Raw genomic sequence first — 20,478 nt, 5'->3', positions numbered from 1 at the left:
TCCAAAACCAGGCTCAGTAGGTTGAAATCAAGCGTATCAGCAGTAGGGTCGTGCTCTGTCTGGAGACTCCGGGGAGAATCTGTTCCTTAGTTCTCCCAGCTTCTGGTGACAGCCAGCATGTCTTGGTCTCTGGCTGCATGACTCTTGTCTCTGCCTCTGTGGGTACAGTGCCTTCTTTTCCATCTGTCCTGTATCTCCTTCTGCCTCCTGTGTATAAGAATACACTGCTTTTAGGGCCCACCCTATAGACCAGGATTCTTTCCTCATTTCAGGACCCTAACCTTCATCTCACTTAGAATGATCTTATTTCCATACAAAGTACCATTCACAGGTTCCAAGTATTGGAATATGGTAAATGTCCATTAACAGAGGAATGGATAAAGAAGATGTGGTCCATATATACAATGAAATATTACTCTGCTATAAAAAGAACAAAATAATGCCTGCAGCAACACGGATTGTCATAGGGATTGTCATACTGAGTGAAGTAAGTCAGACACAGGAAGACAAATATCATATGATGTCGCTTATACATGGAATCTTAAAAAAAATGGGTAAAGGGACTTCTCTGGTGGTCCAGTGGTTAAGAACCCACCTTTCAATGCAAGAAACTTGGGTTCAATCCCTGATTGGGAAACTAAGATCCCACATGCCACGGAGCAACTAAAGCATGTACCACAAACTGCTGAGCCCATGCAGGAGCCACAACTAGAGTCCATGCACTGCAAGAAAAGATCCCACATGATGCAGCAAAGATACTGCATGCTGCAACTAAGAGCCAAAGCAGCCAAATAAATAAATACTTTTTTTTAAGATTGGCAGTCAAAGTGAATTTTTTAAGAAAAAGGGTACAAATGAACTTAATTACAAAACAGAAGTAGAATCACAAATGTGGAAAACAGTATTATAGTTAACAGGGGGTTGGGGGATGATAAATTTGGAGTTTGGGACTGACATATACACACTACTATATAAAATAGATACCTAATAAGAACCTGATATATAGCACCGGTTACTCAGTGCTCTGTAATGGCCTATATATATGGGAATTGAATCTTAAAAAAGAGTTGATATATGTATATGATTCACTTTGCTGTACACCTGAAACTAACAACAACATTGTAAATTGACTATACTCCAATAAATTTTTAAAAATATATCTGGTATCTTCTAGGAGTTAGAATATGGTATCTTTGGGGGGACCATTTTCCTGCCTGATGCACAGAGACAATTTCAATGCTGTTCTGCATTCCTGTATTCCCTCATGAGTAACTTCTGTCCACAAAGGGGAACCAAAAGTGTTTGCTTCACTTGTTTTATGTGTTGCCCTTCAGTTGCTAAGTTGTATCCAACTCTTTGTGACATCATGGATTGTAGCATGCTAGGCTCCTCTGTCCTCCACTATCTCCCGAAGTTGGCTCAAATTCATGTCCATTGAGTTGGTGATGCTGTCTAACCATCTTATCCTGTACTGCCTCCTGTTCCTTTTGCCTTCAATCTTTCCCAGCATCTGAGTCTTTTCCAGTGAGTCAACTCTTTGCTTCAGGAGGCCAGAGTAGTGGAGCTTCAGCAACAGACCTCCCAGTGAATATTTAGGGTTGATTTACTAAAGGATTGACTGGTGTCATCTCATTGCAGTCTCAAGAGTCTTCTCCAGCACCCCAGTTCGAAAGCATCAATTCTTTAGCATTCAGCCTTCTTTATGGTCCAAGTCTCACATCTGTACACGACTATTGGAAAAACCATAGATTTGACTACACAGCCCTTTGTTCGCAAAATGATGTCTCTGCTTTTTAATATGCTGTATAAGTTTGTCATAGCTTTCCTTCCAAAGAGCAAACACCTTTTAATTTCATGGCTGTGGTCACCATATGCAGTGATTTTGGAGCCCAAGAAAATAAAGTCTGTTTGGATGGCATCACCAGTTAGATGGACATGAATTTGAACCAGCTCTGGGAGTTGGTGATGGACAAGGAAGCCTGGTGTGCTGCAGTCCATGGGGTAGCAAAGAGTCAGACACAACTCAGCGACTGAACTGACTGAACTGATATATACTATGGTGGATACAGAGAAGCGAAGTCACAGCCTTGGTGTCAGATATCTTGCCATCTATTTCAGGAGAAGTACCCCGTAGTAAGGGGCTTCCCAGGTGACTCAGTGGTAAAGAATCCGCTTGCCAATGCAGGAGATGCAGGAGTTGTGGTTTTGATCCCTGAGTCAAAAAGATTCCCTGGTAGAGGGTATCCCAACCCACTCTAGTATTCTTGCCTGGGAAATCCCATGGACAGAGGAGTCTGGCAGGCTACAGTCCATGAAGTTGCAAAAGAGTGGGACACGACTTAATGACTGGGCACACATGCACGCATCCCATGCTCAAAATAATGTAATTTACTACAACTAACACTGAATTTTGTAGGCCTAATATACCAAGAAGAGAAAAACCCAGTGAACTGGAGTGGTGAAGGGAAACTTTAGGGAGAGGTAAGACTTGAACCAGGCCTTGACATTTTGTCGAATTTGGCCAAGCAGAGGAGAAGAGATTCATTCTTTCAGGCTATATGATAAAATACCACAGACTCGGTGGCTTATAAGCACAAAAATTTCCTTCTCACTGTTCTGGAGGCTTGGAAGTGCAGGGTCATGGCATCAGCATGGTTGGGTGGAGATTATCTTTCAGACTTCTCATTATATCCTCACATTGTAGAGGGTGCTAGGGAGCCCTGTGAAGTCTCTTTGTTAAAGCTGGTATCCCATTCATGAGGCCTCCACCCTCATGAAATTCTCACTGTTACATTAGTCATTAGGACTCTAACATGTGAATTTCAGAAAGACACAAACAATCAGACCATAACAAGAGTTCAGTTTATTTCCTCATTTGATTTTTACAGTCACTCTTTAGGGTTATGTCTTTCAAACATTTTTGGCCCAACTCATATTAAGAAATATATTTGATATGACAGTTTATTTAAGGAACTTATGAATAAAAGTTTTGTAGGACAATATTTATTTTTAACACACATCCAGTTTTGATTTTTTAAAAATTCTATTCTGTTCTATTTCATTCCATGCTATTTTACTAAAAAATGCTGGTTGAGGCTCTCTAGCTCAGTAAATTAAATCATAACCACTAGCATGGATTAAGATACAGTTATTTGAATAATACCACTTCAGTACAAATACTCTCTATCATGATTTCTGACCATACTAGTCATTAGGTATCTATTGCTGCACATCACAAATTATCCCCAAACTTATTGGGTTAAAACAGTACCCATTTATATCTCTGAGTTTCTTAGGGTCAGGAATCTAGGCGTTGTTTAGCCCGGTGCTTTTGTCTCTAGGTTCTCTCACAAGGCTGCAATCAAAGTGTTGGTCAGAGCTATAGTCTCATCTGAAGACGTACTGGAGAGCAACAAGATTTACTTCCATGCTTGTTCACCTGCTTGTTAGAATGTCTTAATTTGACATTCGATGAAAATGAGGTGTGAGGATTGACTGGCCCATGTGGACTTTCAGAGTCTCGATTATTTGTTAGCTGGAGGCCTCCCTCAATTCATTTCCATGTGGACCTCTCCATAGAGTACCTAGCAACATGATAGCTGGCTTTATCAGAGTAAGAAAGGAATAAGCAATAATAATAAGAAGGAATAAGCAAGGCACAGTAACAGTCTTTTCGTAATGCAGTCTCAGAAGTGATGAGTTAGTCAGTCGCTCAGTCGTGTCCGACTCTTTGCGATCCCATGGACTGTAGCCTGCCAGGCTCCTCTGTCCATGGAATTCCCCAGGCAAGAATACTGGAGTGGATAGCCATCCTCTTCTCCAGGGGATCTTCCCGACCCAGGGATCGAACCCAGGTGTCCCACACCGCAAGCAGATGCTTTACTGTCTGGGCCACCAGGGACCACTTTTGCTATATATTCTTTGTTAGAAAAGAGTCACTGGGCCCAACCCACACCTAAGGGGAGAGAGTTATGTAATGAATGGGAAATTGCTGGGGATCATCTTATTGGCTGCCTGCCACACTGGAAAATCTGGTATCAGCAAGAGAAGGCATTAGTGGCACCTGGGGGAATTGACAATAACATGAAGTTTAACTTGCTTAATCTGTAGTGAGCCATCTTGATCCATGATGCTATACCTAGGGTTTGACTGCTGTCTACAGGTAGGACATTGAGGAACAAAATTCAAGGAGCAGCTTAAAGGCAAGTAAGGAAGCAAGAGTATTGTCTTAATTTGACATTTGATGAAAATGAAGTGTGAGGATTGACTGGCTCATGCTCATATTGTGAATTATTGATAATACTGTAATTACCACCCAGTTTGCCTGGCTGGAAAGATTAGTAACTTGACCAGGGTTGCCCAGTTCTTCTGACTTGGTAAGTTATTAACTTGTCCATGACTACACAGTTAGATGTTAACACAATACTATACTCTCTTACACCTAGAAGGTTGGATAAGAGGAACTGATGCTCTCTTTTGTGTTAATTTAGCCAGTTTAGGGATGTTTTACTTTCCCTGTGGCAGAGGAGAGTATAACTCTTATGGAGGAAGCAAACCCTTTTAATTTTTTCAGATTGTTATCTGAGGAAGTAGGCATTCTTCTCTTTCACCTAATCACAGTCCATTCGTTATTGAGAATCAGAAATTCTAGCAGTCTTTAGAAATTTGGTAATGATTAAAGAAAAATATTGAGTCTTAAGATGTTATATCATGCAAAATTAAGGTCTTGCTACCTTTATTTATCTGAGGAATTAAAATATTGGCATTGGGAGATATATTTCAAGTTATTAGAGTCTTCTTTCCCCTAGGGCTCCAATTTAGGCCTATATAGTGTTTTAGGAGTTTCCAATGAGTCACTAACAGACAGTTGGTCCTCTGTATCCATGAATTCTGCATTCACAGATTCAACCAACCAGAGGCTGAACTCTTTACATAGCATTTATGTTGTATTTACAACTATTTACACAGCATTTATATTGTATTAAGCCAGAGATGACTTAAACTATCTAGGAGGATAAGCAAAGGTCATATGCAAATACTATGCCATTTATATAAGTGATTGGAGCATCTGTGGATTTTGGTATCTACAGGGGTTCTGGTACCATTCCCCCACAGACTAAGGGATGACTCTATCTATTTTATATTAGAATTTTCTGGTTTGTTGAATGCAGTCTAAACACTAGCAGGGAGAGGGTGATTTCCAATAACAAGAGGTGGTGAGAGGTCCAGCAGGATGTAGAAGAGGATAAGTTTGAGAACTCAAGGTCCTTTCTGTAGCATCATCCCAGGCGGGAACAATAACCCTGTTCTTCTTTACCTTGTTCTTGTTGCTGTGGTGATCTCCCCACTCACAGCAGCCTGAGACAATTGTGTTGAGACTCAACTCCTCCAAGATCCTCTCCTTGTGATAAACCACTAGAGAGATTTCACAGACAATGATCACTCATGATGTAGGCTGCATTCAGATGATGGCATTAAAGGCTATGTATAACAGGAGGAGCTGTTATGCAGTGACCCCCTCAAAAAAGGAATTTTATAAAGAAGTTTTTTTTCTAAACTAGCAACAACCCTGGGGCTTGAGAGAGCTTTCTGTCCTTTCTTTCTGTCTTCGCTGTAGTCATATCTCTGAGGTTCTGAAAAAAATCTGCCTCTTTGGGGATGGTTTGAGTGGAAAAGAGGGTTGAGGCATGAAACTAAATGAGTATTTCTTTCTTTATTCTGTTTCTCAAAACCAGAGAGGATAAGAAAGGAAAGATGAAGGTGGTGTTGTTTATCTGAGAGATTCTTCCTTCTTTCTGAATATTAAAACATAGCAAAGTGAGTAAAATTGATCTGTGAGTTTAAAAAAGGGAAACTGAGAAGGCCAAAGAATGATTTTGGATACATTGAAACTAATGATGAAAATTATTTAAAATATGATAAAAATATTTTGGAATGATTTATAAAGCTAATAATATGCCTATATCTTTTTACTCTTGGTTCTCAGTAGCTGCTGTTCATTTTTCATGAGAGGTCTCTGGAATGAAAGGGTCTTGCCTGACAGATGTTGGTAGGACTTCTACTCGTGAACAGATTACTAAAACTACTCAAATTTTCCTTTCAAGGCCTACATTCCTGTCTGTTTTCTATCTTCTCTCTCTCCAGTCTCCCTGTGTTTCTCAGTTCTAATTAGTTAAACATTTGTCTCTTTGGTTACCATGGATTGGGGTGGCGACTCATGTGCCGCCAATGGGAATCTCAGTTGATAGCTGGATCTTAGGGAAACTCAGGAAGAACTGACTCATCAGCCTCCACAGAGAGAGCAAGGGGCTAGAAAGCCTGGCCTCACAAAGCCCAGGAGAGGTCGGGATGGCTGGAACCCCCTCACACACACCTCCGGGCACCGCAGCGGCGGGACCCCAGGTCTCTTCTCCCGGTGCTCTGCCTTTCTGCGGTCCTGCTGGCCTCAGCTTCTGCTTGTCTTTGTGTCTTCTTAGTGTTTCCTCACTGCTGATTCACTCCACATTTTCCACTCCCAATCCTGAGGAAAGGTCTGACTGGCCACCCAATTGTTATCATCTCTCTTTCCATAGAGCTCTTTGTGCAAGGTCACATCACAGGCCCCAGGCCCACCTGTGAACTGGTAGCTTTTGTGCTGGAACAGGTCATGTGACTGGAACATTGCCAACCCTACTGGAATTACTGCTTGAGGGCCCCTATTCCTCAGTGGGGCAGTTTTTCTCTCACATTGTGTGGGACTGGAAGATCTCACACAATGACTGCCATGAACACTGTTTTCCACTGAAACACCCATGTCTTGTCCCACATGTTTTAATCTGACATAAGAATGATTGTTCATTTACTTTGTGATATTCCTTTGAAGGGACTATTCAGGTGGGCTAGGTAAGATCTTTTCTTTACTCACAAAGGAACACCATTACAGGAAGAGAATGCCAATGGCATTTTAGAAAGTGTAGGTGAAACTTCCTCTAATCTTTCTTTTGATTTCTGGTTGCATTTTGCTCCTTGGTATGTGAGTGGATATTGAATGGGAGACTGGCTAGAGCTTATGCCTGGACACTGCCACCATCTGTCCAGTCCATCAGATCAGCCAAGCAATCCATCTAAAATGGATTAAAAGATAATGACCTCAAGCTCTGGATGAATTTGTTTCCTTACTGGTATTTCTCATCTCAGGTCAAGTGGATCCCACTTTCCTCATACCACATGTCCAGAAGGTAGTGCAACTTAGGAGAGACAGACACGGAAGGCTGGGCAGTGCAGAGGTGAGGCGTGCGTGGCTGACTTGGGTTTTGTTTCTCTATTTCTCCATACCTGTCTGCTTACATGTCTTGTTTTGGTCTGGAAAGGATACCACTTGGGAATACATACTTTCCTTTTGAAAATGACTGACATGAGGAATTGTAATGTTTGAAAAGTCAGCCATTTCAGGAGGTTTACCAGCGTTTCCTCCTTGACCTAGTTTCCAAGTTCTCTGCTCTGTTTCCTATTTCAGCCACTAAGATTTAGGTTGCTGTAAAATGCCTTCAGTTTGCTCCAGAGGCCAGTGCCCCAGCATCTGGTCCATAGCAAGTGACTGCAACTGCTCAAGTTGCTCACTAAATGGCTCAAGTTGCTCTCATTGTAACCAGTAGCCCACCTCCTACTAAGGTGACCAGCTTGCAGCGCTTGTTCTAAATGTGAGCTCATCCTTACACAGTGAGAGAGAAAACGAATTTCTGTGAACTTGTGTTCTACACCTCTATTTATACATCCACATGTTTTCTGCTTCCCTTTAAGATAACAGAAATGCGCAGCTGAAACCACACATTGCGTAAATGACCTCATTTAATCTGCTTTCTTCTTCCTCTTCTTCAAGATTGTATTTAAAGAGTTAAAAAAAAATGGGACAGGATGATATGCAGGTGGAAATTTCAGATTTGAGGTTGAAAATGCAAAACAGTGAAAAAGATCTGGGCAGAGAGTCGACTGGGAATAACAAATGATGGCAAAATGCCTGAGGATGTCTTGTGAATCATTTTATATCGACTCATGGTTTTGAGTTCTGGTTTAAAAGTCACTGTCATCACCTTACGTGGGAGCTTCTTACAGTGCAGAATCTCAGGGGTTTCGGGGGACAACTGCTGAGCCCGAATCTGCATTTTCACAAGTTCCCCAGGTGAGTTTTAGGCACTTTAAAGTTGGAGAAGCACTGGCCTAAATACTTTGTTGGTTGTTGTCATGACAACCCGGTCATTTCCATTCCAATTGAATTGTTTTATTTTTAATCCAGTCCAGCTGCTGCTTGCTCAGTGGTCTGTAAGTCTTTCCGTCACCTGGCAAACTGAGCCCAAATTTTCAAGGGGTGGGCCATCAAGGCTGGGCGCAGTATCTTCAGCCTGTGTTTCTAGCCTCACTTCCTCTTATCCCCGCCCTGCCCCCTCATCAAACTAAGATGCCTCACTCATCATGTGAAGCTGTATGACTTGCCTGTTCTTAGGCTGGTCTTCCTTTCTGACGTGCCCTCTTTTCCTTTCCTCCCTGCATACTGACATCCTGTCAAATCTACAAGGACCGTATCAAATGGCCTATCCTTTGTGAAGCCTTTCCACAAATGGACAGGATTCCTCTGTCTTTGAATTCCTGTGATACTTGCTGTATAGCTCTTTCATGGTGTTCTTCTGTGAGTCATTTGCTTTACTCCAGAGTGCTCATCTGAGCATTTCCTACCTCTCCAGACCCTGCACCATATTGTAAGCTCTTTGAAACAGTGGCCACATCTTAACTCATAATTGTCCTTCCTGAAACCATGGCCTCAGTACCTTGTACATAGTGGACAGTTAGTAAATGGCCAGGTAATATAATTGGGTTAATATAAAATGATCATATGCTAGGCTTCACATATAAGATAATACTGTGTATGTCATGAGCAGGATTTTTAGTGGATGAAGAACATACACTTGCTCAGTTCTCTTTTTGAGCACTCACAAAGGATAAGCATGAACTCTTTGGCTTAGAACATTGTGAAGCTAAGTGGTCCCAAGATGCGTTGAATTTGTGATTTGCCAGCTTTGCTCTGGGGTGCCTACCAGGACAGGCCCAATGTGGGAATCTTGGTTCTTTGACTTCCTAGATTTATCCCCTTGAGCAGGCAATTTGAACTCTCTAAGCTTCAATTTTTCACATAATTAAATGGGACACACGACATTTATCATGGTGCCTGGCACTCAGAAAGCACTTAATAAACAGAAACTGTTTTGATAGTTTCAAAGATAATGAGAATTGCGATTAAATTAATATGACCATTTATTTTATTATTCTAAGAAAAAATACAAACCACCAGATCCTAAGATGATATCTAACCCAGAGTGTTCAATGTTGTCTTCTATGGTAAACAGCAGTGGCAGATCAGAGTCTACAGGAGACACTTCTCATTTGTCATTGGGTAGTAGTTTCCTCTCACACCATTTAAAAATTTCTCTGCATAATTTATCATTTTAAATAAAATCCTACACAGATTAGCACCTGTAGTTTCTAGCTAAATTAAAGTAAAAATAATCCATGTGGAATAAAGTAAATGAAGAAAATTTGTTATCCTGAACAGTGACAAATAATGAAGGTGGGGGGGAAAAACAGTTAGATTGCAACATCATCAACATCCCCATTTTCCACTTGTGATATTGTCATGGTGATGGAGGAACAAGTTAGCAGAGAAAAATCTTTTTCTTCCTTGTTTGGATTATTTTGTCATCTGTCATGTTGGGAAAAGTAGCATATTGATAGTTCAGCAGTTTTAACATAGAAATCTTGATTAAGTTGATGGATTTCTGCTTTCCTGAAGCATCCATCATGGACTAGCTTTTCCTTCTCTGACATTGCAATTTTCACAATAATTTTCCTTTCCTTTCTATCCTCCAACCTTGCTTATTCTCTTTGGTCTAAGGGTTTTATTAAACAAAATCGTCTTCTCATCTTTCATGCTTGTTACTTTCTTATTAAATTTCCAACTATTTCAGTGCATTGTTTAATATTTCCCATGACATCAGTGACTCCACTGCCCTTTGGACTTTTTCCAGTTTGTTTCTTACGTTAAAGTACGTGGCACTGAAAAGAGGATTTCAGACATTTTGCTGGCAGTTCTCATTAAAAAGGATCTCAGATTATCAGTGTCATTGGAGAGGCCTAGAAATTTGTAGGAAAAAATGAAGCCAGTGTGATCTTACTGAGTCAAGTAGAAAGGGTTAGAAAATTATGTGGGCTCTAGAAACCTGTTTTTTCCCCTGCCATCCCATTCTTCCTTTTGTAGCAGCATCTCATTTTCCTTTAGCGGGTGTTCCTCTCCCACTCTTAGACCATGTGATCAGGTGGGGCTGACCTCATCCCCTCTCTAGAGTCTGGCCAATGAGGTCCCTGGCCAGAACTTTCTCTGGATCCAATGTGAAGGGCATTTTTCCAGCTAAGGTGGTGAAGGAGGTAAGCTATAAGCTGGAGCTGTTATTGTCTGTCCTTGTCACCACAGTAGAGCTTACCTTTGGATGAAACCATAGAGAGAGAAGCAAAGCTGAGATGGAGTGAGAGTAACTAAGGCCTCATGACCCACTAGTCTCAAAATAAGTGCTTTTTGTTACATGAGCTATTGAACTTCCTAGCTGGGTTGTGTTTCTGTTGCTGTGAGCTGAATTACTCTGATACAAGTAGCCTTGATTCATTCTTAGTTATCCATGGCATGGAATGCTAAGGAGAAAAATAGAGTCCTTCTGAATTTCCCATGTGGGTTTTATCATGTAAGAACCCAGGAAGGTCTGACTATACCCTGTTTCTGTAGACTTGGAGGCGGCTGAGCACAGAGATAAGAGCACAAGCTTTGGGAACAAAAAGTACCTGCTGTCAAATTCAACTTTCGCAGCTGTGCAGCCTTGGGCATATTACTTAGCATCTTTGACCCCCAGTAGGATAGTGGGCATGTTACTTAGCACCTTTGACCTCCAGTAGGATAGCGGGCATGTTACTTAGCATCTTTGACCCCCAGTAGGATAGCATGTGGACAAGCCTGGGTGTGCAGGGTGACATTGGGAGACTGTGAGAGGAAACTCGGAGTCTCCTGGTGGGAAGGCATATGCAGCCTCACAGGACAGGCACAGCCGTGGTGGCAGCCTCACCATGGAGTCCTGTGTGCAACCCCTGGGCTCATCAACAGAATGCTCCATAAAAACCCATGACTTCCACAGCCAAACACCTGAATCCAGCCATGTCATTCCCCTTTTAAAAATCCCTCAGTAGCTGTTCATTGTTCAGCCTTCTAAACTTATAAATAAAGCTCTTCCCAATCTGACCCAGAAACCCCACTGATGCCTGCTGAAAGATGCATGGCACTTGGTGCAAATTGCGTGAAGGTACTTGGGGGAGAGATTGAGTTACAAAAAGGCCCTTTCCTGGGTGGATGCAGGAACTTTATGCAGTGTGCAAACACGACCACCTTCTACCAGAGGGATTACCTCAACTCCAACCGGCACTCCTGCCTCTTCTCTTAGGAAGGGTCCCACCAGTCTACCTTCTGGCCATAGTGGATTTCTTCCACGTCTTCAGAGGCCTGGCAGCTTTCCTCCCTCTGACTGTGTGATGAAAATCCATTTTCTCATACTGGAAGTTCTCTTGCTTCCTTGATGCCTGGAGAACATCTACCTGTGAGGCAGACATGAACAATACTAGACCACATCTAGGCTAAGGGCATTCTTAGCATCCCATACTTAGCCCTTGCATGACACTTGTAAGACATTATTTTTATTATGATTGCTTATTGAATTGTCTGACTTCATCTCAAGGCCACTAGATCTTAATACTTGTAGGGATCACAGTCCCTTAGTGATCGTATTTGAAGGTAAAATATAAGGGATCCGGTCCCAGAGATTCTCCTCCAGTTACTCTTTTTAAGGTAGGTTTAGGGTGTGAGTTTACTGGAGAAGGGAATGGCAAGCCACTTCAGTATTCTTGCCTTGAGAACCCCATGAATAGTATGAAAAGGCAAAGAGATAGGACACTGAAAGATGAACTCCCAGGTGAGTAGGTGCCCAATGTGCTACTGGAAGAAAGTGGAGAACTAACACCAGAAAGAATGAAGAGACGGAGCCAAAGTGAAAACAATGCCCAGTTGTGGATGTGACTGGTGACGGAAGTAAAGTCCAATGCCGTAAAGAGCAATATTGCATAGGAACCTGGAACATTAGGTCCATGAATCAAGGTAAATTAGAAGTGGTCAAACAGGAGATGGCAAGAGTGAATATCGACATTTTAGGAATCAGTGAACTAAAATGGACTGGAATGGGTGAATTTAACTCAGATGACCATTGTATCTACTCCCGTGGGCAAGAATCCCTTAGAAGAAATGGCGTAGCCCTTGTAATCAACAAAAGAGTCCAAAATGCACTACTTGGGTGCAATATCAAAAATGACAATGATCTCTGTTCGTTTCCAAGGCAAACCATTCAATATCACAGTAATCCAAGTCTGTGCCCCAACCAGTAATGCTGAAGAAACTGAAATTGAATGGTTCTATGAAGACCTACAAGACCTTCTAGAACTAACACCCAAAAAAGTTGTCCTTTTCATCACAGGGGACTGGAATACAAAAGCAGGAAGTCAAGAGATACCTGGAGTAATAGGCAAATTAGGCCTTTAAGTACAAAATGAGGCAGGGCAAAGGCTAACAGAGATTTGCCAAGAGCGTGCACTGGTCATAGCAAACACCCTCTTCCAAAAACATAAGAGAAGACTCTACACATGGACATCACCAGATGGTCAATACCAAAATCAGATTGATTATATTCTTTGCAACCAAAGATGGAGAAACTCTATACAGTCACCAAAAACAAGACCAGGAGCTGACTGTGGCTCAGATCATGAGCTCCGTGTTGCCAAATTCATATTTAAATTGAAGAAAGTAGGGCAAACCACTAGACTATTCAGGTATGACCTAAATCAAATCCCTTATGATTATACAGTGGAAGTGACAAATAAATTCAAGGGATTAGATCTGATAGACAGAGTGCCTGAAAAACTATGGACAGAGGTTCAAGACATTGTATAGGAGGCAACGATCAAGACCATCCCCAAGAAAAAGAAATGCAAAAAGTCAAAATAGTTGCCTAAGGAGGCCTTTATATAGCTGAATAAAGAGGAAAAGAAAAGGCAAAGGAGAAAAGGAAAGATATACCCATTTGAACACAGAGTTCCAAAGAAGACCTAGGAGAGATAAGAAAGCCTTCATCAGTGATCAATGCAAAGAAATAAAGGAAAACAACAGAATGAGAAAGACTAGAGATCTCTTCAAGAAACTTAGAGATACCAAGGGAACATTTCATGCAAAGATGGGCACAATAAAGGACAGAAATGGTATGAAACATACCATTTTCTGCTTCTAACAGAAGCAGAAGATATGAAGAAGAGGTGGTAAGAATACAAAGAACTATACAAAAAAGATCTTCATGACCAAGATAATCATGATGGCATGATCCCTCACCTACAGCCAGACATCCTGGAATGTGAAGTCAAGTGGGCTTTAGGAAGCATAACTATGAACAAAGCTAGTGGACGTGATGGAATTCCAGCTGAGCTATCTCAAATCCTTAAAGATGATGCTGTGAAAGTGCTGCACTCAATATGTCAGCAAATTTGGAACCCACTCCAGTGTTCTTGCCTGGAGAATCCCAGGGACGGCGGAGCCTGGTGGGCTGCCATCTATGGGGTCGCACAGAGTTGGACATGACTGAGGTGACTTAGCAGTAGCAGTAGCAGTTGGAAAACTCAGCAGTGGTCACAGGACTGGAAAAGGTCAGTTTTCATTCCAATCCCAAAGAAAGGCAATGCCAAAGAATGTTCAAACTACCATACAATTGCACTCATCTCACACACTAGCAAAGTAATGCTCAAAATTCTCCCAGCCAGGCTTCAACAGTACATAAACTGTGGACTTCCAGATGTTCAAGCTGCATTTACAAAAAGCAGAGGAATCAGAGATCAAATTGCCAACATCCTTCAGCTCATAGAAAAAGCAAGAGAATTCCAAAAAAATATCTGCTTCTGCTTTATTGACTACGCCAAAGCCATTGACTGTGCAGATCACAGCAAACTGTGGAAAATTCTTCAAGAGATGGGAATACCAGACCACCTGACCTGCCTCCTGAGAAATCTGTATGCAGGTCAAGAAGCAACAGTTAGAACCAAACATGGAACAACAGACTGCTTTCAAGTTGGGAAAGGAGTACATCAAGGCTGTATATTGTCACCCTGCTTATTTAACTTATATGCAGAGTACATCCTGTGAAATGCCAGGCTGGATGAAGCACAAGCTGGAATCAAGATTGCCAGGAGAAATATCATTAACCTCAGATATGCAGATGACACCACCCTTATGGCAGAAAGTGAAGAGGAACTAAAGAGCCTCTTGCTGAAAGTGAAAGAGGAGAGTGAAAAAGCTGGCTTAAAACTCAAGATTCATAAAACTAAGATCATGGCATCTGGTCCCATCACTTCATGGAAAATACATGGGGAAACAGCGACAGACTTTATTTTCTTGGGCTCCAAAATACTGCAGATGGTGACTACAGCCATGAAATTAAAAGATGCTTACTTCTTGGAAGAAAAGCTGTGACCAACCTAGACAGCATATTAAAAAGCAGAGACATTACTTTGCCGACAAAGGTCTGTCTAGTCAAAACTATGGTTTTTCCAGTGGTCGTGTATGGATGTGAGAGTTGGACTATAAAGAAAGCTGAGCACCGATGAATTGATGCTTTTTACCTGTGTTTTGGGAGAAGACTTTTGAGAGTCCCTTGGACTGCAAGGAGATCAAATTAGTCAATCCTAAAGGAAATCAGTGTTGAATATTCATTGGAAGGACTGATGCTTAAGCTGAAACTCCAATACTTTGGCCACCTGATGCAAAGAACTGACTCATTGGAAAAGACCCTGATGCTGGGAAAGATTGAAGGCAGGAGGAGAAGGGGATGACAGAGGATGAGATAGTTGGATAGCATCACCGTCTCAATGGACATGAGTTTGAGCAAGCTCCGGGAATTGGTGATGGACAGGGAAGCCTGGCGTGCTGCAGTCCATGGGATCCCAAAGAGTTGGAGACAACTGATCAACTTTCACTTTCTTTCACTTTAACATGTGAGTACTGAGCCCAGACTTCAAGATTTAAATCATAGCCCTGTTTTCCCTAATGGTGTGACCCTTGGACAAGGCAGTTCAGTTTTTTTGTCTTAGTTTTCTAATCTGCAGAATAGGGATAATAATAATAGGTCAAGTATAGTGTTGCTATGAGAATGAAATCACGGCACGTGTAAAGCACTTCTTTTAGTGACTGGCATGTACCATGCCCTTAATACATGGTAGCCGTTGTTACTAGTGATGATTCTGATGCAAATGTCGTCAGACGACACCTTGAGAGGCACCAAATTAGATGATGAGCATTCCAAGGTCAGCAATCAGGTCTGTCTTGCTCACTTGAGTCCCCAGAACCAAGCCCTGTGTCTGGCACGTAGTAGTCACTCGAACAACCATCAGTCTGCCATTTTAGCATAGTTCGTATCTACACGAGTCATTTGTCCCTTTCCTTATATTAGTGTGTCTTATGTATCACTCACTGTTTTGTGGTCTAGCCTCATCTAACATCCAAGTCAGAAGTATCACAAAGGCAGAGAATGTGATAAGCCTTGTATCTCCACCCAGCAGGACTTCCCAGCTGCTTCTTCATGGAAACACAGCTGAGCTCATCACTCTGCTTGGAGTCACCAAACATCTGACTCTTCTGGAGAACAGAAGCTTGTAGTACCCAGCATAGTTCCCCCCAATACTGTAGAACACTGACTTCTCTATTTTTTTCCACTCCCACATGTCAGGAGGCAGATATAATATATCATCCTTAGTAACATGAACTGTTACTGTAGCGATCTTCCAAGGTGGGTGGAGGTGGGGTTGTACTGATAAATATTTTAAAATAACCTCTCTAGAGTCAGAGATGGGGAGAGTCCTGATTTATGGTGGTTATCAATTTCCATACTATAAATATTTCCACCATGTCTGATCTCAAGCTACCAATGAGATGCTGCTGCATGTAGATTTGGCAAGAGGTGTGTGCAAACCTGCTTCGCTGAGCTGGTCAGATGTGTGATGACTCCAGCACATCATTAGTTAGTGGGTAAGTAGGTATTTTGGTGTGTGTGGGGGAACCTATATAGTATGCAGTTGAAAGGCTCCCCACAAGATTCTGAAAAGTTCCTTTTAGGGGAACTCTACCCTCCTTTTCTACCACCCAGAGTTACATTTATAGGCAATAAATAAATGCAGGAAGCTGCTGGGATTTGGAGGAGGGGTATAAGGAACATGGATGCTGATTTTTCAAGTTTTGCCCAGGTGCTTTGGATCAGGGGATGGCAATATAAGCCAGGTTATTAAGAGAGGCTCAAGTGTTAGAATATAGATTTATTGTAACGCTCCGATTGATGTGAACTGCAACCATTGTAGCAAGTGTTCCAACTCCCATTGCTGGTGCAGAGAGTTTCTTTCCCAGATGAGTTTTCAGAAATTAGAGAGTTTCCTTGTTTGGTGGTTTTTCACATTTTGATCTGTGTTAATTGATGAATGCATGAATTAAACTCCACATTTATTTTCCACTGTCTCCGAAGGTGAACACTCCATTGTAATTGTTCTGGGATTTGCATTATTTTCCAAAGCCCATGCTCACTGTTGTCTCTATACCTCTGTGCTTTCCTCTTGTCTTTAAGTCATGGCCCCTTTAAGTCATGGCCCTTGGTGGCATGACTCTTTCTCCCACAGTGGAGCCTAGGACATGAAAGGTGAGGAAAGAAACTGGACTCTCTTCTTGGCTGGATTAGAGTCAGGATGTACAGGTATGAGGTAGGGGTGCAGGTGAGTTTGTGGTGTTTATAAGTCTGTTATGTAATAATGGCCAAGGATTCTTGAGTCTTTGCTACATACCAAGTACAGTGAGAATGCATTAGTTCATTTACTCCTCAGAACAGCCATGTGAGGTAGGTACTGCTGCTATTAGCCCTTTTATAGAGGAGGAAATGGAGGCATAGGAAGGTAGAGCAAGTTGCTAAAATCACAGTTTGATGCACATCGGCTGAAGGGAAAGCTGGGATTGAACCCTGACCAGTGCTGGATGCACTGGGCTGTGAAGGGCTCCACTTGGCTGTCACCCCAGGCTGCGGATCGGGTGGCAGTTGGGTGGGAGCAGTGTGGTGGTATAAGATTACCTTGCATTCTTCCATCTACCTTTATCTAATCCCACGGGATGGGTCCGTGAACACCAGTAACTATGATGTTTTCTAAGACAGCACTGGCTGTCGCTTGACCCACACTCCAGGGAAAACCCCCTTGGTCAGCCTCATCCAGTGAGACCATAGCAGTCTTGCCCTGAGAACTTCCCCCGCAGCCGAATCACTGTGTGTGGCACAGACGGCTGGCTCTCCTCCAGTATTCTCTCTTTCCTTCTTACATAGAGACAGAGGTTCTAGCTGGGCCAATGGCCAGTGAAGGCCATACTTCCCAGCTTCCCTTGCGGCTTTTTCTTTTTAAAAAATACTTATTTATTTGGCTGTGCTGAGTTCTAGTTGCGGCACATGGGACCTTCAATCTTCATTGCAGCATGCAGGATCTTTAATTGTGGTCTGTGAACTCTTAGCTGCGGCATGAAGGATCTAGTTCCCTGACCAGAGATCAATCCTGGGCCCCCTGCGTTGGGAGCATGGAGTCTCAGCCACTTAAGCACCAGGGAAGTCCCTCCCATGCAGCTTGATGTGGCCAGGTAACTACTTTCTGGCCCACTGGATATGAGAGAAAGTGAAGCACACAGTGCCTAGGCTACCCTCCTAAAGGCAGGAGCGCACTCTCCCTTCTCATTGCCTTCTTCTCGGACAAGATGGTGATGGCTGTGAGTGGAAGCCATGCGTGGATGCCAGGACTCCTGACACTTTGAGGAGCAGAGCTTTACTGTCAGCTTGGATTTTTGTGGGAAAGAAAGAAACTGTGAAACTTTTAAACCACTTTTGTTTTGGTTCTCTTGTTATGTCACCTCACCTACAGCATCAGAATATATTCAGCTTCTGTAAATCACAGCAGTTACCTCCCCTTACTTATGAAACTCTTGTTTTCTGCTTACATAGGCTCTTTCATGCTCCTGTCACCAAGGAGCACTCATGTCCCATGTCCACATGGTGAATGTCTTCTTCCAGTTCTCTATCTCGTCCGCTTCTCAGAGCACCACTTTCTGTATATTTCATGCTGAGACTGAGCCCACATGTATTAAGGAGATGAAGAGTGAGCTGGGATTCAGGCAAAGTCTGGGGATCATGCTGAGAGCAAGACAAGGGATAGGATAAAAGCCAGCTGTCAAGTGAGGCAGTGAATCTAGTATCTGCTTGCAGGGAGGAGCCAGAGAATAGAAAGAAATGGAGGCCAATACAAAATGAGTTCAGAAGGCAGGTAGGTGAGTAAGACCAGAGGGCAAAGAAGAATTCAGGGTGGCTGAAGGATGCAGCCATACATGAAAGTCTTATGTGCATTTGGGAGAAGAAAAATAGACACATCTTTAAAAAAAAAAATGCAAGGACTTTGGAAGTTAGGTGAACTTGCCTCAGATAAAAAGGCTCTTAGAACTCGCCTACTGTAACAGAAACTCAGGGCTGACTCAGGCTGAGGTCCACTGAGAGCCTGGGGTAGCAGCCCACAGGTCCTGATGGGCATCCTGGCCTTGTTCACATGAGAGCTCAAGGCGTGGGGGAGCCTTTCTTATCCAGGGGACACTGTGGTGGCCTGGCGCACCCTGTGGGCTGGCTCAGTCAACAGCCCTTCCAACCTCTTATCCTTTCTCCACAGAGTCAGGAGAGTTAAGGTGTCCTTGAAGCCTGGTTAGGGGTACAGCCTTGGTTCTGCTGAGCAGAAGCAGCCCCACACTGCTGGGAAGGAGGGTGTGATCCTGTGACCGAGGTGTGCTCCCCGAGCATCTCTGGGAGGGTCTGTGCCCTCTGGTCCCTCATGTCATTGACGCTGAGGAGCAGACAGGTATACCATGGATTTCCACCAGAACAGTCCTGGGGTGGTTGATTATTTTCTCTGGTTGCTGCTTCACCTTTAATCCTGTCTTACTTACTGGTCCTAAAAGAGATAAGCCACCTAATAAATTCTTTTTTGTTTACAATAGTATGAGTGAATTGTTTACAAACCAGGTATGCTGGTGGCTACATGCATACTGTTTTACATTGCCTTTAGTTCTTTTATATCTATTGCTATATCTTGCCTCCATAGCTATAGCGTAAGCCACTTCTAGATAGAGAACATGTTTTATTCCCACCGCACTCCCCCCACTTTTTTTTTTTCCTGTAATTTCAGTTTTGGCTGTGCTGGGTTCTTTGTTGCTGCTTGCAGGCTTTCTCTAGGTAGGGTGATCAGGGAGGGATGCTACTCTCTAGTTTTGGGGCCTGAGTTTCTCATTGTGATAGCTTCTCTTGTTGTGGAGCACAGGCTCTAGGGTACCCAGGCTTAAGTAGTTGCTGCTCGCAGCCTCTAGAGCACAGGTTCAGTAGTTGCTGTGCACAGGCTTAGTTGCTCTGAGGCATGTGGAATCTTCCTGGGCCAGGGATCGAACCTGTGTTGCCTGCATCAACAGGCAGATTCTTTACCACTGGACCACCAGGGACATCCTCATTCTTTTTTTGAATCATTCTTTATTCCTTCTGTAATGCTGAGTACATAGTAGAAGCTCAAAAAGTACTTTTTAAATTGAAATGTGGTTCTTTTGGAGGAAAGAAATATAAACTACATCAGTGATCTCTCGGAGAAGTGTATAAAATGATCCATTGTTGTGCAAGAAGAAAATATTAAAATAGAAACTAAATCTTATCTAAACATACTTTTTATTGTTTTACTGGTATTTAATATAGATAGTAGTACATATGTACCGACAGACAAATGTTGGTGTGAACTATCAAGAAGTTATTACATATATGGGTGAGAAATTTTTAAAAATATTGGAGGCCACTGGGCTGAGTGACCTCTCAAGATGCTTTCCAGTGATTTTTTTTTAACCAATCAGATTTCTCATCAAAGCCAAGAAATGGGCGGAGAGCTTAGTAGAGTGCCATCTGGTGGTGAGTCCTTCAACATGCAATGTCGATTCCATTGTTCCTCCGGCAAGCCATCTGTTAGCACCACTGCAGGCCTTCCCTGCAGGCAGAGGGGACAGTTCCAAGGAAGGAGAGAGTGAAACACACCTGGCACAAAGGAAATGGAAGGGTGGAGGAGGCAGAAAAGCACAGGAGAGAGGACAGAGAGAGGAGGCGGGCAGGTGGGTACAGAGAGAGACGAAAATAAAAATCTGTACTTAAAAGACACAGTGGGAGTAAGACAGAAACACATTGCAGAGAGGGTCCTGCTGTCTGGGTCCAGCTCATCCACGTTCATCATCGAAAACCAGAA

At 42.7% G+C, this 20,478-nt stretch overlaps 1 long non-coding RNA gene across 1 annotated transcript in view; it reads left to right on the top strand.

Annotated features, from left to right (window-relative positions):
- The window catches only part of LOC145519063 (uncharacterized), a 62,628-nt gene extending 49,465 nt beyond the window's left edge, over positions 1 to 13,163 (top strand). Inside the window, exon 3 of the long non-coding RNA XR_014063499.1 lies at positions 7,177 to 13,163. This is a non-coding gene — a long non-coding RNA (uncharacterized LOC145519063). The remainder of the gene's footprint in view (positions 1 to 7,176) is intronic.
- The last annotated feature ends 7,315 nt before the right edge of the window (positions 13,164 to 20,478 follow it).

Source organism: Giraffa tippelskirchi, chromosome 8 (assembly GCF_054371585.1).
Source record: "Giraffa tippelskirchi isolate mGirTip1 chromosome 8, T2T-mGirTip1v1.2.pri, whole genome shotgun sequence".
Taxonomy (NCBI): domain Eukaryota; kingdom Metazoa; phylum Chordata; class Mammalia; order Artiodactyla; family Giraffidae; genus Giraffa; species Giraffa tippelskirchi.
The sequence above is the reverse complement of the archived record's forward strand: the minus strand, read 5'-3'. Positions and strand labels throughout refer to the sequence as shown.